This window comes from Malurus melanocephalus, unplaced genomic scaffold, assembly GCF_030028575.1.
Source record: "Malurus melanocephalus ecotype Western Australia unplaced genomic scaffold, MMel_1.1 scaffold_213, whole genome shotgun sequence".
In the NCBI taxonomy this organism is placed as follows: Eukaryota; Metazoa; Chordata; class Aves; order Passeriformes; family Maluridae; genus Malurus; species Malurus melanocephalus.
Window position 1 is genome coordinate 261,028 of NW_026623445.1, and position 27,954 is coordinate 288,981.

Below are 27,954 nucleotides of genomic sequence, written 5' to 3' on the forward strand. Positions count from 1 at the left end.
CTGACTCCAGTGACACTCCAGTCACAGGAAATTATACTGAACCAGATTTCAAGAGGCCTTCCATTCTAYTTCATGACACCAAACAGACTTTATGTTTTGCCCTGATCTTACTAAAGGTGAACGAAAAGGCCACTTCCCACATCCAGACATATTTAACACAACGGTTGCTAAGATTTAAGAGTCACACAAACATAAAAAGTGTRATATTTTTCCACAGTATTTCCTGCATATATTGTGAAAGTTCGTTATATGGCTTATAAAATTCAAATGGTTTTGTTGACCTTTCATTGATACTTTTAGTGTGAGACTTTTTAATAAAGAACACATTGGACATACCAAACCTGCCACATAACTTCATTTTTATTAAATATTTTGTCAGCTACATTGCTAGACACTGTGATGCAACATGATATCTTTCCTGACTGATTAGAGAATTTGTTTTTTGGCTGACAGCTTCACTACAAACAGAAAAAGAAAAAGAAAAAAAATATACAACCCACATACCTTTTCTCTTATACATATTCCCACACATTACCTGGAACTAAACAAAACAGTTTATTGGACTTCAAAAGATGACCCAGATACTTTGGTTTCGGACCTCATGCAGGACTGGTTCATGGAACACGTCTGGAATTCTTCACAAATAATAATCTGTAGATCATTAACCATCATAACTACTTTCTGGTCCATTTCCTTCCAATAATAAACATAGTAGCTCATAATTTGCCAAGCAAGGAGAACATCTACTTATTCCAATTCATAAAATAAACCCTGCTCTTTATTTAAGGCATTTATGAGCAWTCCAGGCTAGAATTTTGCACTTAAAAAATCCATCTCACAATTAAAATAAATGACAGGAATGGGTCGCAATTCTTCTGGTTTTCAGGACACCCAACAGAGAAAGAAAAGCTCATCAATTTTTGTATGTACCGGTAAGACATTTGTTGACAGCATAGTGGCTTTTATCTATCAATATAGTCCCCCAGGTGATATATGTCAGTGCATCCTGAGACTTTATGGATTTATCCTTGTAAGGATTTTGACATGACTTACAACAGCTTTACCCTCAGTGTACAGACAGCAGACATGAGGTATTTGTCCAGAACTACAGAGAAAGGATATCTAGTTTTCTTGAAACCTATCCTAAAGTTTTGAACACAATGTGCCTTTATCTTATGTCTTTGGGACGTCATCTATAGACATTCAAGATCCATAAAGGTCATTTTTTCAGCTTCAAACTGAGCCTTTAAAACAGAAGAAAAGTTGTTTATGGCAGGTGTTTCTTTTTGGACTGTTGGAAAACACTGGACCARGGCACCCAATAACACAGAATAAGAAGAAAATATTTTCCAGTGATATAGAAAATGTGGTTGCTCCTAATTCTTTTTTTTTTTGCTTCAATATATTCTTCCTTCAGATTAGATATCAAATTTGGGCAAGCAGAGGTCCATGGCCAATATAAATAAAATTCAAATGGCCCACATTTGTCTTTTTCCTGGCACAGCCATGAGAACCTTCCCCCAGGGTATGACAAAGGAACATGGAGTACTCTTCATGTCTACAAATGCACATGCAAAAAGCAAGATCCATAAGTGGATTGTTATGAGCACAACCCCACACGTCTGCACACAAGCATGTGCTCCAAGTCTGTCCAACTGCACGTTTCCCACTTTCTAAAACAGATCTGAAGGGTCCTTTCACCTCTGTGCTCCATTCACAATCAGATGGTAACAGGAGAGAAGGACTATGCTGGAAAGAGGAGAGAAAGAATGACTATATCTTCTTTATGCCCAGTAGTGAAATTAAAGATTAAGCAACACAAGGAATGATAAAAAGTATGCAACAATATGGGTTTTGACATGGGCTGTCCGAAATTCTAGAGTCTTGAATCCTGTGCATCTGCTTGGACCATTGAGACTATTTWTGCCATATCTTTCCGATGACTTTGACCCACGTGAAAAATCCCGAGTGAATTTATCCTACAGTACAGATCAATTAGCAGCAACACTTATTTCATGGGCCACATGAGTGTGGCCTTTCCTCCAAGCCCTTGTCACCTAAAGTGCAAAATCATTTCTCACCAAATAGCACAGACACACAGAATCAAAAGACCAGGAAAGTCTCATCTATGTTTATAATCCACTTCTATTCTTTGGTAATAACTAGACTCTTGTTTTCCATAATTTGTAGCCTCTCTTCAATCCTGTAAAACACAAACATGTTATATGACTTTCAGCTATGCCTGTCATGCTTTGCATTATATTCAGAACCAGAGCTGGGTCTTAAATCTGTACCAGGATTGATGTATCACTGAGCTGGTTTCTTGACAGTGCCCTATGGCTGAATTTTTTTTTTTTTTTTTTTTTTCTAAACGAGGTTTGAGAAGAACAATTCCTGGAGCAAGTACAGGAGAAGATCCCAGAAAACCTGCATTTTTTTTTTTCCTTCCAGCATCAGTTTTTCACAGCCTCCAGTAATGCAACTATTTACAGCTAGATCCCAATCAAAGGTTATGCCTTTTTCTACCTGACCTTTTAGATTGTGTCAGTTTGAGCTTATTACTACATTCTGTAAAATAAAAATGTTGAGAAGCTTRTGCTGCTGTACTACAACAATAAGAAGTAAATCTATTAAATGGCATCAATAAATCACACATTTTGAGGATAAATATTTTGGCTGATTGGTAAATGTTTAACAATAATCACTTGAAAAATAGCAATATGTACAACTGGATCTCCAACAGTTATTTACAGTTCTGCAGATAATTGCTCCCCCATTAAAGGACTGAAGAGAAAAGGGTGGCTGTGAACACTGACACCTCTTCCACAGTGTGTAGGTACCTGGAGGGACTGAAATTTGTGTATTGAGCAAAATGACCAATGTCTGTCCAGTGCTTGCTTTCTCATCTCTTTCCTGTGGATGCAATATCAGAAGGATGACACTGTTGGAAGTAATCTGTACTAAACGTTGCATTAAATARTACAGTGAATTAACTATGGACAATTTTATTTTAATTAAATATGCCTTACACTTTAACCAGACAATGGCAATATTTAGGTATTATTTTTTTTTCATTCCCATTTGAGTTTATGGTGAGACCTGACTATAGCTATGCTGTGAAAATGCTGTAGACCACCAAGAGATCCAAGTACAATTCAGACAACATCAGAGCCAATCCAGAGAGTGGAATGTCATACACTGAATTTATTTATTAGATTTTATAGAGTCGCATATGTTATGTTGTTTTAGCAGAGAAAGCATTAGAAAGAAGTAAATGAGCCAATAAAATCCACTAAATTCAGCTGACTGTAACTAGGAAGAATTTCCAGATTAGGCTGAAGAAATCTCTGAAACTCTGCAGGAGAGAAAAACTCCCAGAAGTTTGTAAGTAAAAATGAGGTGAGGGATATAATCATGGGCGACACAAATCCATTCCTCATGAGACTTTTACAGGTATTCTCTAATAAAAAACTACATTCTTTAAAATTACCTATGATTATCAGAAAAAAACACTTTCAAAACATGAATTCTAGATAAGCAAATATATTAAGTAACCTAYAGTTTGATTAAATTCCTCTTTCCACCTCTTCTCACAGAGCTCTCTCGGGTATCTTATGTGAATGGCAATAATTCCCAAAAGAAAAAAAAAAAAGTATCCCTTTCTTGTGAGGATGGATGAAAAAACCTCCATTTGATCTCTGCAGTATGTATCAATTAACATCGCTGCTGACAGTTTTGTGCAGCTTCTCTCAAAAATTTTCTTCTTGTGACTTACAAAGTGACTTGAAATGTAATATCTCCATAAGAGTTAGAGGCCCTACTGTGCAATATACCGAGTGAATCAGAAGATCCAGCTTTTAAAATACTCTGCCTAGATCCAAATAATTCCCTATTAGCTGAAGATAGGACATCCAAAATGGATTTCAGGAGAAAATAGATGAACAGGAGGGGTTACATAACATCACTGAACACGGATATCATTGCAGAATTCAAAAGCTTGGCAAACATCTATTTTAGGGGTTTTTTCATATTATCTACTCAGTGATACAGTATTTTACAGAAAATTCCCAATTACATCATAAATAGCTCTAGTAATGGATTTACATTTTGGACTCTGACAGATCTTCTGTGACAGGGCTGCAAGCTGCAATTAGACAAGATGTAAGTGGAATGGACTAACTTCATTAACTGTCTGTTAACTGGAGTTAACAGATCTAATTCTAATCTCAACTATAGGGAAACAGTGAATATATGTCATATGTAACCTATAAAATTAACTTATGTTACCTTTTGTCAAGAAATATCAGAGTCAAAACAGATGACCCAGGAGCATTTATTGGGGTCTATGCCTCAGAACTTCTTTAATGTTACTTGACGGTGTTGGGCCATATAGAACCTTGAAGAAGGAGTACCTCCCCTGATGTCCAAGAAGATGCATTTTTGATTCCCTTAAAAATGTCAGTCACTCCATACATTACTAACAAGAAATGCAAAACATTTTATCWGAAGGTATGAATGTCTGACAATATCAGGAATCATATGCATTACAAGTGCAGCATCCTCCCTTGACTCTTACATAGATAAAAGAGCTCTATCCATGTTCAGAAAGTAACCCCCCATTACAGAAGGTAAATTTGGAGCAACTCCACKGCTCCAAATGATGTTTTGGTCCTTTATTTTAAGCATAAACTGGATGTTAGAAGCAGTAAGTCATGCTGGACCAGGAAAAGAAGTCATCCTGTCAAGGATTATAATTAAAAAGAGGAGATTTCAAGGATTAATTAGGGCTGGGTGGTCAGWAAAACATAATGTTTTGTGGAAAATAAATTCTTAACATTACTAAAACCCCAAAGTGTGCAGCAAGAGCACAGATATATATTTCATATTAATTCCTTTCACTATTTAATGATTTTTCATCTAAAAGATACTAAATCAGATAAGGATACGCTTTGATAGAAGTTACTGGTAGGCAAATCTAATTGAAAACCAGAAAAGAGTAAGTGAGAAAAAGAGGACAATGGAATAAATAATTTTCCTTTGTAACAAAGAAAAAAGAAATAGAATTGAGTGTGTTCCCTTTTTTCCAGTACAAAGAATAATCAGATCACACTGCAATATTGAAAACAACCATATTAAGRCAGATATCTGGTTTCATTGGAGTAACAGATGCTTGCCTAATTCAAGATATCAACAAGGATGTGAAAACAGTGAGACATAAAGTCACCCCATGATGTGTCAAAGCTGAGGAARTTTTAAAAGATGCAATTCACTGAGTCACTGGCTTAATTGTGTGAACTGCTGCTACTTTCAAACTTTGTGTTAAAAACATCAGTTTATCACTGTGTCGTACCCTACACTCACTGCAACAGAAGCAGTGACACTGCCACTTTTTGGTGCTCCTAGTTGTCTTCATTACCGCAATCTTGGAGTGCCTAAAATTTCTAGAATTTTATCCAGAARAAAGAAAAGGTCCTTTTTCATTACTTACCTTGTCCTSTTTACCTTTCCTGACTATTGTGGACCTGATTTGTGAAAAAGTTTCTTGTGTATGTATCTTATTTCATGTTATTATTCTTGCAATCACTTTGTACTGTGTGGTAACTATACTTTTARGATAAAGAAACAAAAGCACAGAAAAGCACTATGTCAACATGCAGCTACAACGTGATGGGTAGAGGAAAGATTTGTTATTCTTTTCCWGGTTCCTTCGTTAATTAGCTGAGTTATTTTGCTGATGGCATGGTAGCATTATAAATGATAAATATTTGTTAAAAAATTCATTTCACGAAAGAGCAGTGGGAAGATGAGGAGCCACAAATACAAGGGTAGGAAAAGTAATGTGAATTTTCTCTTAACCTTCTGTRTTCAGAAGCTGAAAATCCCTATCTYGACAGAGACTGCGGTTCAGCATTGCATGATGTATTGCAGTGTGTAGCACAAAGCCATGCACCCCTCTTTTTCTGGTCCACTGCAGAGAAAATCTGTTCAAAATAGGAGTTTGAAATGTTCAAAACCAMTTTTCAAGAAGGGATTTTGAGGTGGCATATTGCAGAACACACACAGTGTAAGAGACTTTGGTCATTTTTAGCCAGGATATGCAGGTAAATATTTTTGTGGGGAAACACCACAAAAATCCAATCAAGACCATGGTGCTGTGCAATATCTTAACATGTTTATAGCTTTTGCATGATAATTCATGGAAAACTGAACTGGAAATTGCCTTTAAGAAAATCTACAGATATGAGGTTAGCATGCATATTGCAGGCTGAACACCGATTTTCCTCTTCCAATCTCTTTCTTCCAGCAGCTACTTACTTTTATGCTGGTTCCAGTATTCAGAAAATGCTTCATTAAATGGATGTTATGGACAAAGAAGCAACAAGGTTTGAATATGCAGAGAGCGATCAAATTTTCACAATTGTGGCCCATAGTATTGACTAGAATACAATTACAGAAGAAACAGAAGAAAATAGAAAAACATCACAGGCTCATCTTCTTTGAAGACTCATGGCAAAAAGTTAACTACAGCCTGCAGCAAGTTCCCTGCCAGGCATCACACCCAGTTCCCATGGATGACTGCTCCCAATACAGGAATCAAATAGCAGGAAAGAAATAGATCTTGTAAACCCCTGCTTCAACTAATCCTCCAGAGTGCCTCAGCCTCTGTCCCAMATCCACTTTCAAGTTTGTATTAAGAAACAGTGAGAAGAGTTTCCCTTTCATGGATCTGGGGAAATCAGAAAGAAAGAAAATGAAAGAAAAMSATGTTTTGGCAAAACAGGCCAAAAAACATAATGGTTATAAAATATGTGAAAGGCATAAAGACAACAATCCAATTCGTGATCTGGGTGAGATTGTTTGATGAATACAAGGACATACACAAGAATAAAAATGTTTACAGTGAAGGGGAAGAGGAAAAGACAAGGTTCCTAGATTTCTTCAAATCCATTTCAAGCATGATTATGCTTCACTCTTATCATTTAAAMCTTTCAATTCTGTACCTTTGGTCAGCTGTATGATCAAATTCCATTAACTCCAAAATCTTGATCCTTACAAATTAATACTTCCTCCCTTGTCAGTCATGGCACCAGCCTCATGTAGGAYGAGACTGATGATATGTAAATGCATGTGATCTATAGCCCTTAATACTCTCTGACATTCTGCACTTCCAGTTTCAGATCCCGGCCTACACCCCTCTTCCTAAAGACTATTTAACTCTAATACAATAAATATTTCTATTTTCTAGTTATTTCTTAAAGTTGTTAACAACCTCTCAACTTTTACTTGATGAATATAGCTGTCAAAAGACTGGGCATGAACCCAGGAATGAAGTTTTCCTACATTTTTATATTAGTGATGATGTTGYTATCTCTTTTCAATTGTGGTTCACAATTGTTAAGGACATTATGAGCTGTTTAGARAAATCAGCATTTGAAGACAGCTTTTGAAATAGAGAAAAAAATAATGTTTTATTTGTCACCCATCCAGTCCCATACATTAGCTTATATATACATCATAGATTAGACTACTTTCTGAGATGAGAAAAATCTACCTTTGTGTCTGATGTGAAGGTGTGCAAACACTGTTTTGCTGAAAGGATATTGCTTTGTAAAATAATATTAATTATAATAATACTAATACCATCACATAATGCTTACAGATTTTGGAAGAAAAACAAACATATGAAGCATAGCAGAAAGAGYTTTGTTTGAGAGAGTTTTGCTCTAAAGATCTAGTCTTTCCTTATGCTCTACAATAATAGAGGGAAAAATAGAGTCAGATAAAATAAAGGCGAATTGGCCCATAGGACTCACTAAGAGCCATGGAATGAATGGAAACATGAGAAAGAAAATAAATAGATGGGATAAAAATAGCACAGATACAGAACTAGTTTAAATGTCTGTTTACTGCCATACCATGTCTGCAAGTGAAAACAGAACTAAAGACAGSGGTAAAGTGTGCAAGAAATGAATTTTGAACTAATCTCTTCTGCTATACCTCCTAATTTATAAAAATCTTAAAATAATATCTTCAAATGCTTGCAGATGCATACAAAACAGCATCCAGAGACTGGTGAATGCATCTGCCATTCATTTCTCTAGTTGATAAAGGGAAGATATGTACAAAAGGTAAGGTGTGTTTCAGGAACAAAATGCATGTTTTAGGGCATGCAAAGAAAACTGAAAAAATGGAAATTAAATATAAAAAATCTAGCCATTCAAGAGCAAAGTAAAAAGAAGAAATAAATTATGGAATCAATACAGAAATGGCAAGAAGGAATACTCTGTTATTATTAAACATTGCATGGAGAAATGGAACAGAGCTCAGTAAGTATTAAGTAAAAGCATTAAAGTGCATATTTCTTTTGATAAAAGACTGCATAAAACTGATGCCTTCTCTGACAACAGATTTGAAATTATTCTCTCTTCTGACTATACTGCAGAACTACTTGGAGAGTGTGAATAGAAAATCCATGAGTTTTGCATGTTTTATCTGGTTAAATGTGAAGTCAATTCCAAGTTGAAAGGGAGTAATGAACAAAAGCAAAGCCTTGGATGTTGACTTAGCTTTGGGTTACARTGTTGAGACTGTCTGGAGCCACCCTAGCAAATCTATGAGACTGCACATGTTCTGAAATAATAATCTGAGTAAATTGAACATTGGTGGGTTAAGGAGGGGCTTTGGAAATATGGGTGGAGTTGCCTCTTCTGATATTACACATTCCTAATATAAACATGTGCTTACAACTGTTAATGTATCATACGTGTCCATTTCTAAACTTGTGCATCCCATTTATCCTAAATATATACTGCAAAGTGAATTCATATTATATGGTATATTCTGGAGGTACCCAGCCCTTTCTATTGATAATTTAGACAGATCAGTGTATAATTTTAGAACACATATGTAATTTTTAGGTGTCAGTAGATGAGATGAATTCCCCCTCTCTAAGGGATATTATAAAAGGCAACACTGACTCAACTTTACTCAAAGATGGGAGGTTTAATTCCAGAACTATCTGGGGAAAAAAAAAAACAACATTATTATTTACTTAAACATACTTCACTAGGGAAAAAAAAATCAGAAAAATAAATAATTCAAGCTTATGTTTCATACATTTATCTTTTTTTTCTGTGAAGAATGAAAGAGCTTATTTAGAAAAAAAGATAACATGTATCATGATAACTATGACAGAAAGCTATTATAATATCACCGTGTGTTTGACAAAAACACAGAAGCATTTCTAGGGACATGGATTATTTCACTCTTCGTTAAACTGTTACTTCTGCTAAGCAATGGATATTCCCATGATATAATCTGGAGTACAGTGTTGGTGCAACTTTGTCCTGGCACTCCCTTTCTGACCCATTTTCTTCCTGTAGCAAAGGGCTCCATACTGACCCCCTAAGTCCAATGGATCCATTTTGTTTTAGTGCAGGTGAAAAGGGAAAAGGGGAGCAACAGCAAAGACAGGATATTGTGGAGAGATGAGTGTGACATCATAGCCGTACCAGTGTCTGAGTCACTTTGGTGCTGCCTCTCATCATTATACCATACTATGAAAGGTTTTTGGGAAGAAGCATGTAAAAAGAGATATCAAATAGCAAAAGAACTTAGTCCTACTGACAGAAAAATACATAAAAGCAATGGAGAAGATTATTTTCCATAGAACTATGACCTCCATAAACCTGCAATTGGAAAAACACTAAGAATCTGCCAATAGACAGAGTTTGACAATTATTACATTTGATAGACTGTATCTATCACTCCAAGGCTGGCATGGCAGTTCATGGCTGCTGGGACAGCAGCTCTTCAAAGGAGGGACATTCCACTGGCCAAGTKGTGAGGTTGAAAGTCTACATCATCCAGGAACTGGGAACCATTCTGTGGCCATCTGCTGGGGTCAAGGGCACTCACTGTGTCTGACCCTCAGGGCAGAACGGTGGGCACTTCTCTGAGAGTGCAGCTTCAGCTGGGGTATGCACAAACAGCAAGGGGAGAGGGGACAATAACTCAGGAGGGACAATACACAAGAGACTGGAAACATGCAACGGTCAGGAACAGAAGGAGGAGGACACTTCCCTCTATGCCAGAGGCACTTTTACAGAACCACRTCAACGCTCTGCAGGGTGAAGAGGAAAGATCCATCACATCGAAAGAGATGCTGGAGCTGAATAAGGCAGCCCTATCATATGACTAAGAAAWGGTGATGGGTGACAGTAGTGGGCAGCTCTCAGGGGTGTGGAGGAATCCATCTTTTCACCTGACGTGACCACATGGATGCACTCCAATAGCTCTGGTTGATTGCTCAGAGTCCAAGTGGGGACCAGCGATGGGTGGAGTTTCTCAGGGATCRGTAYTGGGACTGGCACTGTTTAACATCTTCATTGGTGAMATGARCAATGGAATGGAGWGCACCTCCAGCAAGGTCCTGGTGACACCAATCTGTGTCGTGTGGTTGACATGCTGGAGGGAAGGGATTTCATCCAGAGGAACCTTGACAGGCTGGAGAGGTRTATCTGTGTGAACATCAWGAGGTTCAACAAGGCCAAGTRCAAGGTCTTGTACATGGACTGGGKCAATCCYAAGCACAAACACMRGCTGGGYRGAGAATGAATTGACGGCAGACCTGAAGAGAAGGACTTAGAGGTGTTGGTTGAGAAGAAGTTCGACATGACCCAGCAAGATACTCTTTCAGCTCAGAAAGTCAGCTGCATCAAAAGGATTGTGGCCAGCAGGGCAAAGGAGATGATTCTCCAACTCTACTCTGCCCTCACGAGACCCCACCCAGAGTGCTGTGTGCAGCTCTGGGGCCCACAGCTAAGGAATCACCTGGACCTCTTGAAATACATTCAGAAGAGAGAAACAAAGATGATCGGAGAGCTGGGGCACCTCTCCTTTCAGAAGACAGGCTGAGAGAGCTTGAATTGTTCAGTCTGAGGAAGAAAAGGCTCCAGGAAAACCTTTCAGCACCTTCCAGTACTTGAAGCAGGGCTACAAGAAGGCTGGAGAGGGACTTTTGGCAGTGCCCTGTATTGACAGAACAAGGGGTAACGCCTTTAAGCTGAAAAAGGGTAAATTTACATCAGATATTAGGAAGAAATTCTTTACTGTGAGGGTGGTGAGACACTGAAACAGGTGACCTAGAGAAGTTGTAGATATTTTGCATATCCATGAACGTTTTCAATGTCAGGTTGATGGATCTTTAAGCAACCTTGTCTAGTGAGTGGCATCCCTGCCCATGGCAGGGGCATTGGAAAGAGATGATATTTAAGGTCTCTTCCAATGCAAACCATTCTATCAATCTATGATATATAGAATACGATGAAGAGTTATAAACAGATTACATGACTAGAAGGTAGAATTGGGTATTTGGAGGAAAATATTATTACAGAGAAAAATATCCTGGYTGTGTTCAGGTCTAAGCACCTAGTAAAGCATTGTCTGGTCTGATTCAAAGCTTTGAGATCTCRGAGGTGATGAATCCTAAGGATTGAGGAGGCTTTCTTAGCCTGAAACGCTGCAGTAAAGTAACTAAGTAAATGTAATTTTGACCTAGTTATAAGAATGTGAACATCTAATAGAGAGTTACTCACAGKACTTAATGCTACACTTTTACCCAGTGAGCTGAAACTAACCCTTTCCAGTCAATGCAAACATAGTTTTAAAGTGGTTTGATTGTCCAAGGATRTGCACTGTGTAACCCAATTGCCTCAGTTACACTAGGACAACTTGTATAATGAAGYCAGTGAGTGGATGTGCATCCAGACAAATCTTGCTTTACCTCAGGGGTGGAAACATCATCRTGAGCAGCCACCCATCTGTAATTCTGTCAACTTTTAGAAAGAAGGCTGAAAAAGAGATTAAACTCCAGTGAGTCAGGGAATAATTTCAGATTTATTTAATTAGCAGGAATCAAGAGYTTTTTGAAATGTGTTTTTCTTGAGAGGAACCCTGACTCCAGCTGTCTGTCTTCTCTAAAGCCCACAGTTGTTCTCTGCTTGATTTTACAGTGCCCACAGTTCCCCCTCACAATCTGAGCTTGCCTGTGGTCTTCTAGGCCTCAGATTGGYGTGGGGAAATCCCTTTATGCTTTTTTAGTCTCTTGAAATCTTACACAACCAAAAAAAAAAGTAATTTTTTTGGGATACATGGCCTTAAGTTAGACTGAAGCAAGCTTGGCAGAATACATTTTTTCATACTTGAATTTATTTTTATCTAGTTTAAACTCCATAATTAAGAGGTGTGTATTTTAACCAACAAAATTAATAAATTACTGCATTTTTTTATCAGATAAGCATGATTATCCAGCCTCATCATCAGAAGGCAGCAGTGACCTTCTGGAAACCATTGAATTGTATTGCCTTGACACCTATGGAAGTGAGGGAAAAGTTCAATCCCATTCCAGATGCGTTCTAAGATACTCTCTCCTACACATGTCAAAGTCAATGGCAAGGAGCGAGGACATTTTACCACCCGTAAAAACTTTTGTGGTGCCAAGAAAAGTGGTGATGAAGTTCAYGGTGGCACCAGGGCCTCATGGCAAGCCACAAACATGAAGAAGGGCAGAAGAATGTACATTTTCCTTACCACTATCAGCCTCTGACCTATTYCCTGCATGTGGCCATTTCATTGTGGACCAAACAATGTCAAAACATCTGTGGCACAGCCCGAGTCCAAAGTATTGCAGTACTGCCAGCATCCCTGACAACCACTTGACTACAAAATGTCCATGACTACAAAATGTCTTCAAGCATCCTTCTCTCCACTSTAACACAGTCTCTCTGCCTCTTCAGGATGCCACGGGATGGTCCAACCAAGGACAATTGTTCTGATATTGCACTTCTCTCTGCCATCCACCACTGCTGGAATATCAGAGGAGGCATCCACCATTGAGCCTCTTTGGTTGCTCAGCAACATCATTGCTGAAACTATAATGAGATTGGGGGGAGGGGAGGCCAGAGGGTGGGGAGTAGTTTCAAGGACAACTGCACTGGTCAACATCAAGGGGGAAGAAAAATTACTGTCATCAGCATGCAAAGCCYGCCAGTGAGGTTTTCATACCAGGGAAACATAATCAAGTTTTTAAGGCAGAACTACAAAGCAAGCTCAGCACTTTTGTCATTATTGGAGCTACTGACAACAACTACTCTCCTGGTGGCAGGGACAGGGACAGGGGTCTTCTCTCCCTCTTGATTTTGACCTTTGTAAATCTTTTGGCATTGATGCAGCAATTACTGCTTAAACCCATTACAGGCATGGAGATGGAGCTATCATCAATCATTGCTTTTTGAAGGCCCAGAATCCTGTTGTGCTGTGCATGCATGAACACCAATCAAAAGGCTCGCCCAAAACAAATGCTCTTTTCTTGTTTATTAATCAGAGGGGAATCAGCTTCCTGGGAATCAGGAAGATAGATGTTAAATCTAAAGGTACATAATTTCTGATTCTACAGTGACCTTCCAACATCTGTTCTGTTGTCTATTCACAGCTCACACCAATTGTGTAACTGCATGGGGTGACCATGGGTTTTTATTAATAGCTGCTTAGTAGGCAAGCAGTGGCTAATGAAGCAGACAAACAGCAGTTTCCTGACACCTATTCCATGCAGTAAAAACAGGCCAGAAACATTTTTCTCTGCTTTAAGTACAGATCAGGTGCTTTTATAAAAAATGGTGCAAATTCTAGTATGACCTGTAGCAAACTGTTGCTGTACAAGGTACAGCAACTGCTGTCACAAAAATGAAAAACAGGAGTTATAAAATGAGCCATAGGTAAAGAACACAGTTACACCTGTGGAAGCTGGGTGGAAACACCTGAACAGGCTTCCTGAAAGCAAAGGACAAAAGGTCAGAAGCCAAGAGAAGTCAGATAAACTTCCATAAATATAGGCTTATAGAATTTTATACACTTACATACAAGGTTTACGTATGCGTACTCCTATAAGTATCTTTAAAGCCTCTTATTTGGTACCTTCAAATTTATTTTCTTTTTCTTGGTTTCGAATTCTGCTATGCATTAAAATCCCTAAGCAAAAGGTCTTTTCTCCATGAAAGCGTGTCTGTTGTCCTCAAAATCACAAGAACATAGAGAGGCAGAAATCCTTAGGTTCAGATTGTGTCTTGAATTGGCAGGAAACGAGGGGACTCAGTTGTGTCTGTGATGTGTCCAACACAGGCATTTAAATCCTGCAGCAAGGGCTGGCACTGTGAGAAAGCTCACAGGCAGACTCTGCAGGAAGTCTTAGCCCCTGGAGTTTTAAACTTGCAGGAGGAGAACAGATTCACAGCAGCTTCTTGGAGATGGAAGAATGAGCCATTTATTAGTTGAATTTTTGGGAAAYATTCAGGAAGACTGAATAAATGTATGGCATTATAAAATTAGCATTTTCATGGGATACTTGAAACCAGAGTCATGAGAGGTAATCTGGGACAGGAAACATAGCAAGTGACTATCTGGTTATTAATAAGGAGATATGGCACTTTCTGACAGCAGTTTTACAGACATTCAGCACTTCAAAGGACCTACCAAGTTAAAAATCTTCAGCCCCTTTATGTCTGTCAAACATGCACGATTCGGCTGTCACAGAGGGACGCAGGTGTCCAGAGCTGAACAAAGGAAAAGACAATGATTAAAATCCACAGCAAAACTGCAATGAGTGATTCATTTCATGCTTTCCTTCAAAGACCTTGTCCAGTACACTCCCCCACCAGGTCAGGACCAAATCCTTCGACCTCAGAGTGTCAATCCCCAGCTGTTCTACACATAGCTTTTGTACCAAATGTCTGATACAAAAGTGTTATGGAAAGTTTCCATCTTGCTCTCTCAGCTTTCACATTCTCCATGTTGCCTACATGAGAATGCTTCTGACAGTCTTAGGGAAGTTAGTTTCCTCTTGATAACTTTATAATTAAATAGGTATTGTAAACTTCCTGACGGAAGCTGGCAAAATTGTCCAATTTGCTAAGAGATCTGCAGCTTCAATTTGCAGTTTTTGTAACTACAGACCTGAGTTCAATTCTAATGCAAGAATCTATTAAAATATCCAAAGGCAAAAGAACTACTCTGGGAGGAGAGGTCTCCCAAACTACCTGTAGGCAGTGACAGCTCAATAATATTTGATTCATCCCCTAAAGCATATTTGTCAAGAAGAAATATCTCTGATGATATTTCCAAGAGAACTGGACATGAAGGATGACCTTCATAAATAAAGGCAGTCAGACCCACAGACAGCAGGTGCAATGAATACATCTATTATGGCTCTGTCTCTTTCTTCCTCTTAAAGGAGAACAGAAGAAGAATGAGAAGAACCTTCTACTCGATGTGGTGGTGTCTTTGAAACTACAACCTTTTTTGCTGAATCTGAATTTGCACCAGGAATACCAAAAATTCAAAATTAAACCTTTTTATGTTTCTGACTACTTTTTGTAAACCAGATACAAGACACAGCAAGTGAAAAGGATCTGCAAAAAATTAGAGCAGTACATTTAAGGCAATCAATCCRTGTAATATGACAGAAACATCTAAGACTGTAAAAGCAACTTGGGGCTGTATTCTGTCCCTCCAGCCCATGGAATTAGAAACTGTTCAACTCTCAGCGCAATTTAGAGCAGCCCCTGAAACTTTTAAAACTCTGACATCCAGTGACAATCACAGCCACTGACATTGGTCCTGACCAGCAGGACCACCGACATTTTGTGATGTTTCTGTCCCTACTGTGCTTCCAGTGCATCTCCTCCCCTGTGGCACCTGAGAAGGATCAAGGCAGTCACCTTAGCACTTCACTGAGCTTTGGYTACATGGAAGAAGGGAAATCCTCARTTMTCCATTTAGGRAATATGAWCAGTAAGAATGGCAGGACAAGGTGTAGTTGAGACACAGCTGATATACAACCAGTATCAGAACAGAGAGAAAATACTTGGTGGTGTTAATATGCAGTCAAACACCGTTTATTTCATCAAATGAGGCAGAACAAAGTTGAGGCTTTCATGACTGAAAACTCAAGTCATCCAGAATCTCCAGGAAGATATTAGATCTTTTCCAATTCCTACCTTTCAGACCAAACACTTCAGTTGTAGGCATTAAATGACTTTGTCCAGAGTCTATCAACAGTAATCCTTCGTCACATTTCTTTTTCAAGATAGCTTTCCTCCCCCCCTTTTTTTTTTGCAAGTCACACTGAATAAGAGAAATTTTATCAGTAATATTACACAATACCAGAAACACTTCTTGCTTCTGTCTGCSAGGAGTATGTGGCCAGAACTATTTGTTCTATAAATACATCAGTTGTTTGTGGTATATTGTCCTGACTGAAGCATGGTCCAGATACAAAGAACTATTTGTTGTCAAACCACCTCATTGTTTTTGCCCTCCAAATTCCTTCATCCCTCAGTTGTCACTAACAAWTTTTAAACACTCATGTGAACCGTGACTATACTGTGGTTACAAAGGATTGTTTATTCCTTACTAAATTTAAAAGTCTTTAGCGGGGTCTTAGGAATCTTATTGTGTCTCTCTATTCAAACAGCAAAGGACAGACAGCTTTACAGGATGGTGTTTCAGCCCTCCCAAGCAGTGGACAAAACACTGTTGCCTGAATATAAAACCATCCAGAAGACCCYGCACACAGAGATATTACCAGTCATTACATGATGAATTCCATTCCATGGAAAGAATAAGGACCTCAGGTCCTGCAAGTGTTATGTTCTGGGTGGGGTTCTACCCATATATTATTTCATCTACAATCACAATGGTGGASAACAAGATTTATTAAATTCACACAGAATGATAACGTTTGATCATCAGAGCATGAACAGTAGAAACCTTGAAGGACAGATTTCTTCATAATGTGAAAATATTTTCATAACGTGAAAAATAGGAAAAAAAATCAACACAGCCAAACATAAAATGTGTAGGTGGCTAGAAATTATCAACTAGACTTAGTGGAAAGGATTTTGAGATGATACATTAGATGACCCCTTGATATCTTTTCTGTTTCACTATGCATTGTTGTCTGGAGGAGCCTCTCTCTACTTAATGGCTAAAAACTACATCTATATAAAGTGTTTAGTATCCTAATATCTGCACTTGTCACATGCCTGATCACTTGTATCAAAAGAGGATACTCATTTTMGTACACCAGACCTTCAAGGGCATATCATTTCTTACCTTAATCCAGAGTAAAAAAAGAAAATAAGACAAATATTTCAGTATTGTCYCTATTTTTTCTTAAGTTAAATTAATTTCAGAATCTGCACTTGAAACGTAGGATATATCCTGGTATCTGATAGCTACAAAGTGCCCCAAACAGCACAAACACAGAAGACTTGGGATAATGGTTGCAATCCATTCCCGGAAGAGGAAGAATCATATTACACTTAGGAAAGAGTGTCCAAGTAAACCTGCAAGGGACTTGAGATATCCTGGGAATAAACAGTTCTGCATTGTCTGTAACCATATCAAATTTCAATACAAAATTAAGGTGAAGGAACACGGAAAAAGTGTAATATTTATGAAAAATATTTCTTTGGTAAGCCATAACCAGTACATAAAACCACAATATGATTGCAAAAGTGATAGATTGTTCCTAAAGACAGATTAACACAATAAAGAAAGAAAGAAAGAAAGAAAAAAAAAAAAACGGTATCATATGTTATCCTCAGCCTTTCTCTCCACAGTGCTAAGCAGTATTTAGCTGTACTTAGAGTTCTGTTTCCCAGATTTCAGCCCTCCAATATGTGCCAAACAATCAGAGGGAGCTTCTCTGTGCTCACTGGGTCCCTTCTGACAAACTCTCTTCTCAAGTTAATGTAAAAGTGAAGATCTGGAAAAATGTCTTATTATGCAGCAATAGTCAGCTTTTTGTCCTAGGAGATTTTTCTCTAAATTGCCAAACATCTATTTTAATGTCTGGGAACCATTAGTTTTTGTCTTCTAACTGACTTGTTAACACACACATTCTCCTAAATCAGAATGAAGAMTAATGACAACTTAAGTGCCAGGAACAGTCTGAGAGGCTAAATGAGGTTCATGTCTTTATCCAAGCGCAAGAAAAATTTTGTGATTTCAGATGAAACTCATGAGTTGCATGCATATAAGTCCCTAGAAATATCACAGATTCCAGTTAATACCTASTACCAAATTTTGCACTGATTTACACCATCTGCCACCATATTAGAGTCACTCACTAAAATCTGTGGAAGATGTGGCTCATTACACAGTTTCATTTATTTGGTATCATATAATGCAAAGGAACAGAAAAAAACTTTTTTTGTAGAAACCTCTAATCCATTCTTGTAACAGGAAAGCTTAAACACTTTCTTTCATTTGTGCTGCCAGAACTGTCATTATACAGGCAATCATTTGGATTGATTTGCTTCACCCATTTTTTTCTTTTGAATTGACTGTTTCCATTTACACCTTAAACATTTAAGAACTCCTTAGTTGCTGCTTTATTTTTCTAGCTTGAGTAGCGATTGTCAGACAGATGTGGGYTGTGCTATATAAAAGAGGTGTTAGAGACTTTGTCCTTATTTTTGACATGAACACACTGTTGAGTTTTCATTGCTGAAAAACACTTTGAAACATTGTGATGATTCATAGTAGTAGACATTCATTGCAAAAATTTTTGTCCTTTCGTGCCAACGAACTTGCACTGATAATGGCAGATACCAGGTGCCACAGTTGTGGTGGTTGTTTTGAGATGCGTGATTCAGTTTAAGTGGGTCCTTTATGTAGTGGCTGTTTTGAGATATGTGATTCTGTTTAACTGGGTACTTTATCCACTGGTATCCTACTCTTTTACTGCTCTGCCATTGTCCCTCCAGCAGCATCCTCCAAAACTATTTTGTCAACTGCAGARATCAAASMGTCCATTTCAATTCTCCCTAAGAAAGCAGGGCAAATAAGCACCAATCTCTTCTCCTCCTGCTGTCTTTCCAAAAAAGCCTGAATATGTAGCACTTTTTGTTAACGCACTGAATCGTTATGTTCTGTGTAATTTCAACATTAAATTGTCAGTTCTGAATGTTGATGTTGATGCTGAGCCAAGATCAGCAGTTTCAGATTTTTTTTTAAGATTTTGAACTTTTCAGCTGTGATGAACTTCATATTCTGTYTTTTTTCTAGGTTCTGGTGTGATCTTATATCACATTCAATAATATTTAGACCACCAACAAAGATCTCTAAAGTCAAGATAGTTAAGGGTAGTTCAGTTCCTTCTCTTCAGAATCACCAAATTTTGTCTTCACACAGAAACAATGCAGTCCAAGATAGATTAAATACCCAAATCTCCTACTGCAAGCTCAATTTGGTTTGTAGTTACCAATTCCCACTGAATACAGAATCAAGCAGTGTCAAAGTGTAGAAGATTTACAGAAGATATCCTGGACCACATGCAGGTCTCATATAAATAGATTAAGAGACACTTAGTCCAAAGCTGCATCTAGAGGTGATCAGAACATGGAAAATTATACAGTTTGGTCTGATAGAGATGACAGACTAAACAAAATATACCCCTGAATAGCAAGCCATAGCAAAAAGGCCCTTCTTCTTCCCCATTTCACATGTCCAGGATCACAAGCTAATGCTAGAGGAAAGCAACCCCATCATTTGAAGCAATGTGTGACATTGTTGGATTCATATAATTGGAATTATTTATGCCTACAAAATATTAGCTTCAAGAGTCAAAGGTGACTGTTTCCTACAAGAATGGTGATTTCAGATAAGATGACAAATGTTTAACAGCCATTTTGCCTAGGCATTTCTAGATACAGAATGTCRCTGAACATGCCTGAAAACAGAACAGGCATTCAAAGAAAAAAGAAAAATAATTCTAACTCAAAAAATCTCATCATTTTAGAGAAGTCCTCATAAAAGGTAAAGACCTATGCTTCAGAGAAGATCCATCCCTTACAGGAGATGGTTGAAGGCCAAGGCTTGTGGACACTGSCCAAATGGAGACCTTTCCATTTTGGGATACTCATCTTCAAAATTTAGTACATCTGGTTGATTCAAAAACACTGCTAGTTCTACCAAAAAGAGTGATTTGGGTGACATAGCCATATCACCCTTCCCTTGGAAAGCACAGCTGTGTTTTGAACACTGATACTTTTRGCTTTGCATTTTAATTTGTGATGACTATGAGCCAAGGCACAGTTAAGGCAAAGAAGGACAAGTACAAATGAAAAGTTTAATGAACTAAAAAGGATATAAAACTCCATTTCTGTCATGTATCAGAACAGATTTCAGAAGGWAAACTGAAGTGTTTTACTTTCAATAGCTTCAATTATTCTGAAACCAGTATTTATGAGAGAAACCAACAAATGTTGCGATGACAGGGGATGGTCATTCCAGCCAGTCCTGGAAATGTGAGATCAAAAATAATTCAAAAGGTTTTGTGGATGTTTACATTCTATTATGCCTTCCCATCCATTTAGTCCCATTAATATCCTTCAAGCGTCCAAGATTTCTGAAYCTGTCAGCTCTTAGCCAGAGTGCTGTAAAAGACCTTCATTTGTATCCTTGGCTTTGGCACTGTATCCCGTCTGCCTCCCGCTCCTGTGATGAACACCTGCGCTGACATTCCTTCTCAGCAAAGAGATTTTGTTACAAATGATCCCATTATTGATTTTGTAGTAAGTTGAGTAAATCCTAAGCCTCAAATACGGCATGGTGGTTATGTTTCACAGCTCTCAGGGCCTTATTGGCATTCAGGTTGTGCTAGCCCCCACTAAAATCATTCTGTTGTGTCATGAAGCACAAATACATTTTACTGTTATGCTTGCTGCAGTGCTGTCAATTATTTTAATGCTGCCATATGAGAAATAAATGAATGCTTAGACGTTTGTTTCAACAGCTGATTTTTAAGCAAAATCATTCTCTGCATTCTTTGCAGAATGTGCTTTGATCATGACAATGATCAGGGAATCTAGCCAACTGCTTGTGAGGCAGGCCTGCCATTTACAGACAGACACAACATAGATGCCTCTTTTCACTATTTTTCAGTAAATGTGGTATACTGCTGTCTTTAATACATTACAATTAGCAAAGCCTGTAACAGCAGATTGCAATACAGACCTCATCATGTTTTAACCACTGCTGCCCTCTTTGTCAATAGTGACCACTAGAAATAGGAGCAGGGTTGTTTTCTTATTTAAATCACACTCTTAAAAAAATAAACATCTTTTCTCTGTCTCTTCCCTCCTTCCACCAAATTATTTCTTTCTGGTCCCAAAGGGTGCTTACATTTGAATGAYGGACCTTCAGTCCTTCACATGCCACTAATTCCTGTGTTCAATAGTAATGAGGCCTGTCACATTACAGTTTGCTGATAGAAGGTTAAAAAAGATTGACAGATAAATCCAAGGGAATTTGAAGGTCAAGAGGTTAGAAAACCTYGCTGTGCTCCTACTGGATCTCGGAGATCAATCTAACATTTTTTGAGTCACTAAATAGAGTGAAATATATCTTAGCTTCCCTGAGTATGTAGAAGGACACAGCTGCCTGGATAATCCAGTGTGCTCTTTTTGCTGCCTGTGGTGGATGTGTGGGAGCGAGATGATCTCTAAGACCCCTTTCAACTCAAACTATCCTGTATTTCCATGATTTGAGAGCCCCTGATTCTTCCCRTTCCTGTAAGGGAGCCTGGGACCCAGAAAACATGCTGAATCAACTTGCTGGGCCAGTCATCCTCTGCTGATGTGTGCCACCACCCCAAGATCGATGTCTGAGTGCTGATCCTGCTAACTGCACTGCATGCATTCTGTCACACAGAAAAGGACAGTCGTGGGGGACTTGGCAGCAAATATGACATTAACCCTTCAGCAGCTGAGCTCCTGAATCTCTACCTACAGTTCCTGATTGAATGCACATGGGATTTTAATATTCCATTTACTTGTGCACAGATAACTCAAAACCAAGGAGATTTTTATGTTAAGATGGTTAAGGGGTAGGAAGGCAGCCAGAGGCAGAAGTAGCTTTGCAGTTTGAGGTATTTTCTCAACAAATTACCACTCACAGAGCAAAAAAGAGAAAGGGGTGTACACCTGTCTTTAATATGTTTATTTCATGAACAACATTTTGTGAAAATGCTCATAAATAATTTGTCTAGAGATACAACTGAAAAAGCGGAGACTGGGAACAGAACTTGCCCCTYCTCTTTTGGATATCTGCATTGCCTRTATCCCAAATAYTCATTCTTAGATCCCTATAAGAGTATAAGAGTAGTGGAAGAAAACAGACTTTCCTTGAAAGTACTTCATCRGACAATAACATGGCTATTCAGGACTCAAACCTTTCTGAGGAAAYCCCTTGGCCAATGGTTTTGATGGCTGGCACAGGAACCACAGTGCATGAAAAAGTTGTTTGGCATCAGACACAACAAAATCACACCCTGATTTGTGTCTATTTCCTAACAGCAGAAGGCACAATGGGTAGAAGGAAACCATCCCAAAGGTTTTCTTTACCCTGTATATYTCAATTCCTTCCTGGGGCAGTGTCAATGAGAGCTGCACTTGCTGACAGCTGGTGCCATTCATTTTTGTTACACACATCTGCTGTCTTTTTAAACACTTTCTCTGTAATATGGATTTTTGTCCAGGATTTAGATTGCATTTCTAGATAGCTGGGGAAAGGGAGCAGAAGATTGTTTACAGCCTGCAGAAGTGGACAAAGATTCTGTGCAGAAGTGAAATGAAGAAGCTTCTTGGCACAAAATCAACCTGCCACAGTGTGTTGTGCTCGCCTGTCAGTGCACTGTGCAATGGTGTGTGTTTCAAAGAGCTACTTCTGTTTACTCCTGCTGAGAAYTTGACCCCCAGGCTATAAAGTACTTACTAGGCACATGAAGCATTTATTTACCCACTGCTTGCTTGTACATTTTGCATTCTTCTTTGCAATGTAGCATTGTTATTAAATGACTCTATGAAAATTTGAAGTAAAACCTTTTATATTGGGATGTCCACCCTTATATTCGTCAACAAGTCTATCTGCTAGTTAAATTGGAGATAGAGAAGTACTGTAGTATTTCAGATTTGAATACTGTGCTTTGAATCTGGACTTAAAAAAACAAAAACAAAACAAAAACAAAAAAACAGAACCAAGACATCAGTTAGAATTATGTAAATCCTATTCAGAGGAAGAGTCTGCTTGTTGATATTTGTTCCGACAGAGTGCATGCTCCATGTTGACATGTTTCTCCTGAATTACACTAGCATTCTTACAAAACATATCAGAACCAAAGTGACAAAGCACAACTCAATCATTACCATAGGACTACAAAGTTATTCCATTGTTGACCCAAAAGGTAGGTACAATCAGCAAGACAGTTCATTTTTTCCATGAAAAATTCTTTTTTTTCCATGTTTATTTTTCCTTGAAAATATGATAGATAATTTTATGTTGAAATTAAAGCCAAAAGACAAATTATAGTTTGCAAAAGCACTTAGCCCAGAGGTCACTAGTTTAAGGGCTTTACAACATCCTTCTGTTTAGCAGGCAAGATGTGAACTCTTTATCAAGGCAATGAARTTTAACTTTATGGTCACTGTAGGCATCACCTTGCAATGGATGGTTAGTGCATGCGTTTATATCAAAATGACATTTACTGTTTAAAAACAGAGCCATTTTGACACATGGCTTAAAAGTAAACTGTTGTGAAAAAACAAAACAGGCTTTTACAGATGTAACTTTAAAAATATCTGATAAACCTGTGGTGCTAAGGGGAAATGAACAGCTAAGCAGCTAAGGGAAGGGAACCTGACTCTCCTAAGAGGTCTCTAGGAGCCAAGTCTCTAAACTTCAGTGCCAACACTACACAGCTTTGGTGGCAATCACAGTTTAATTTATCTCCTCCCTCATGTCTTGTCCCTACAACAGAACACCCTCCCTTTGGCTGCACTGTAACAGCTGTTCATGGCATTGTGTGGTCAAACTGATATAACTAAAAAACCAATGTTGCTGTTGTTGCTTACATAAAACAAGAGAGTTTGCTGCACAGTCACTTGGGCAAGAACACGTCTTGACCTGATTTTGGGACTGTGCAAAGGTGCAGCTCAATGTGATACCAATACAAGGGCCTTCATGGCTGTGCTGGTTTTGTCTGGAGTAGAGCTAATTTTCTTCCCAGTGGCTGATATGAGGATGTGTTTTGGATTTGTGCTGAACACAGGGTTGATAATACAGGGATGTTTTTGTTATTCTGAGCAGGGCTTACATAGAGCCAAGGCCTTTTCTGCTTTTCATGCTGCCACACTGGCGAGGGAGTTGGGGGTGCTTGGGAGGAGACACAGTTGGGACAGGTGACCCCAACTGACCAAAGGGATATTCCAGACCATAGGGCATCATTCTCAATGTATAGAGCTGGGGGAAAGAAGGAGGAAGGTGGGTGGGGAGGAAGTTTGAAGCAATAGYGTTTTTCTACCAAAGTAACCACTACGTATGATGGGGCCCTGCTCTCCTGGAGATGGCAGAACACCTGCCGGCCCTTGGAAAGCACAGAACCAATTCCTTGGTTGTTTTTTTTTTTTTTTTTGCTTCTTTGTGTGGCTTTTGCTTTCTCTACTGAACTGTCTTTATGTCAACACATGAGTTTTCCGGCTTTTACCCTTCTGATTGTCTCCCCAATCCTGTTGGTGGTGGGGGGTGGGAAGCTGTGTGGGGCTTGGCTGCTGGCTTGTGTTAAACCAGAACAAGAGCACATCATCATAACCTAAAGTTAATCATTCAGGATCCCTAAGGAGTCCTTTTAGATATGTCACCTGCCCTCTGACTTGTCAAGATTGCCTACACARGTGTTTTCATAAGTGTGTATATCTGATCCAAACCAGGACAAATTCAGTGCAGACATTTACCAAAGCCTGAGCTCTTTGGCCCAAGCTCTCTGTGTAGTCAGCAGAGAGACCCTTAYATTCAAAATGAGATTCACATGACTTTTTTTTTATGGCTCCTTCAGGATTAGATGAATTGAGCAGTAAAATGGACAATCTGTCTTCACTGCCTACAAAGAGAACTTGGGATAATTATCTCAGAGAAATGGGAGATACCTGCATTTGCTCAAGTGAATCACACCGCTTTTGCTCTCCATACTCACTACTGCCCTGATTCAGGTCATAGTCTGCTGGCTGAATTCAGAAAGTCAGATGCCTAATTATATTATACAATTATATACAACAGGTATGTTTTTGCATAGCAAGTCAGTAGAAGGAAAACAGTGCTTGTGTGCATGCTAGAGGAGAGAAAGAAAGAAAGGCCTTGATAAACACTGGAAATCACATGGTAGCAGCTGGGAATCAAAGCTAACCCCGAGGACATCTGCAATGACCCACAAAAAAGGCTTTCTCCAAACAATCTCTGTCTAGGYTTGCCTGTCCCAGCACATTTGCAGAGTGTCCCAGGTGCAAGATATGATTTTGTTGTACTGGCTCTACTTAATGAACACCCAAAAGAGCTTTCAGATCTTAAATATATAACATTGTGAATGATGAATGAAGTGCAGGCACAGCAGAAGCATAGGGCCTGGGGTTACTGCTCAGGGTGAGTTTTTCTTAACCACCTCAGGATGCCCCAAACTGCAATTTGTAGAACCAGCCTGTCTCCATTAATGAGCATGGATTAAAAGATTAGATTGGACACATAATTTTGAGACAAGAAAGTGAGATTACATGAAATCCACCACTAAATAACTAAAATCACAACTAAATAACTCTCATAATTAATTTGCTTCAARTCATGAGGAAATCTGTGCAAGGAAATTGCAAGATGGCTTTTACCTTTACTTTACTATAATGCATACTGATAACCTGGAATCGAGAGCTGTCATTTCTTTAGCCAGTATCTTCTTTTTAAAATGAAAGCCTTTTGTGATGGAACTTACAGGATGAAAGATTTACACTCACACACTTACACCAAGTAAGAAATCAAATAAATCAATTCATAAATTTCTGCAAAATTAATAAAAGCAGTCACATACACAACACTTTCTTGTTAGAAGAGCATGGATTCATTTCATTACTGTTTCATTAATGACAAATAAAATATTCTGTTCATACCTTGTCTGTTCAACCAGCCACAAAAGGAACTAATCATTTTGTTGATGTTTTTTTGCTGTAATCTCAGATGTTGTTTTTAACTGCAAGACAAAAAAAAAAATTACTAGGATTTTTTTTTCTGTCAAAGCAAAGCAAAAAAAAAATCCTTTTATTTGTAGAAAAAAAGAATCTGTTTCTTCCACACACTTCAAAACCCTGCCTGTTCTGTTGCTGATTGTTTCCACAAAAAAGGATTAGGTAGGCTCCAACATACTTGAAGACTGCTTCATAAAGCCATTCTAATGTAGCTCTGAGGCTGTCAGCAGTTTGGGAGAGAATGATCTTGCACTTTCTGAAAGACAAGTGAAAAGTAAACCTGCCCAACACTGTTTATATGCACTGTAATTTCTTAGAAAAAGATTTATTGTTAATAGTACTTATTACTAACTGTATCACATTTTTAAGAAGAACCAGATATTCTTTTCAGATATTTCATAAATAAATGTGCACATTGAAGTGAGATTATGTGGAATAGGGCTTAATCTTATTTTAAGTTGCTAAATACTGTACCTACACACCCTTTTCCAGCCAGGATCAAGCTTGCAGGCTGCCTTTCATCCAACCATTCCCCAAGTCTGCTGAACAAGGAAGACATCTGAGTAAAACTCCTCATCTGTGTGAGATGGAATTGCTTTTACCTGCTGTCTTCAGTGGTAAGGGAAGTAGAATGAAAATTCATATAACTRTAGAAAAAACCCAAGCAGCTAGGCTAAATCAATCTTCTAGTGCCCCAATATATTTCATGGTTTAAGGCTAAACCAGGGTTTTCCAGGCCCTGGAAATAAAGTCATCTAGGCATCAAAAATCCAGCCTTGAGTTCTAGTTGAGTGATGCATGGTGATGGAGAAGAGGCACGCTCTGAAGCACACAATGTTGCTGCTGGGTGGCAAATTAATGCCCKGTTTTTATACAGCTGAAGTTGTGTGGGAGGAATTCCACTCCAAATAAGTCTCAACAATAATTTTATGCAGGAAAATTTCCTTCCTTTTTTGTAGAATAAAGAAGTGCATGCTATGCTTTTGAGAAACAATGGGTGCAGAAGCAGGCAACATCTTTACAGCCAAAGGGTTGTATGTTGATATGGTATTTGTTTCCAAAAGAAACCTGCTCTCAGGCAAAAAATACAAAAAGACTCATTCCATGGGCAACGGGATGCACTTTGCACCAAGTTTAAACTGAAAATCAACATTTACAGCAACAGGTAGGAAATTGATACAAAAGCAGCCTTTCCTACAGCAGTATGAATGGCGGTGCTTTAATTTTGTTTAGAATTTTGGCTGGAGGCAGTGGGAACATCAGCTTTTTAATGAAAACTTAAAGCGTCCATAGCAGTGTGAAAATTCTAGCATTGTTGTATTCCCATATCACTTTTTAACAGCTTGAAGGGAGAAAAACTTTCATTTTAAATGATTCTTGGTTACTTTTAAAAGAAATTAGTAGAAGAAAACTTCTAGAAAGCAATAGAATAGCATTACTTGTGCATGTCACACAACATCAAACCTAGAAAAGTTGCCATGAAGAACTTTTTCTTGTGGCAAAATTATCMTCCTCATTTCAGAGCCTCAGAGACTCATGAATTAGAAGCTGCTTTCAGGTGTCGTAAGGTGATGTGTGTCTTTCAACTTTGCCTCCTGAGTCTAGGGCCCATGGATAAATTCCTAAAAGATATATGGCACATGAATTAAGCACCTGCTTTAAGCTGAAGTATTTATTCAGTCATTCTAATCAGCAAGGGACCGATCTCCTGARCTCCCCACAGCTAAATAAAAGAGAGCAAGAATTGCATTATTGAGCTGGTTGTAAATATTTTGGAAAGTGAGGAAGTTAATGGGGAGAAATAACACTTTGTTTACTCTAAGGAGCATGG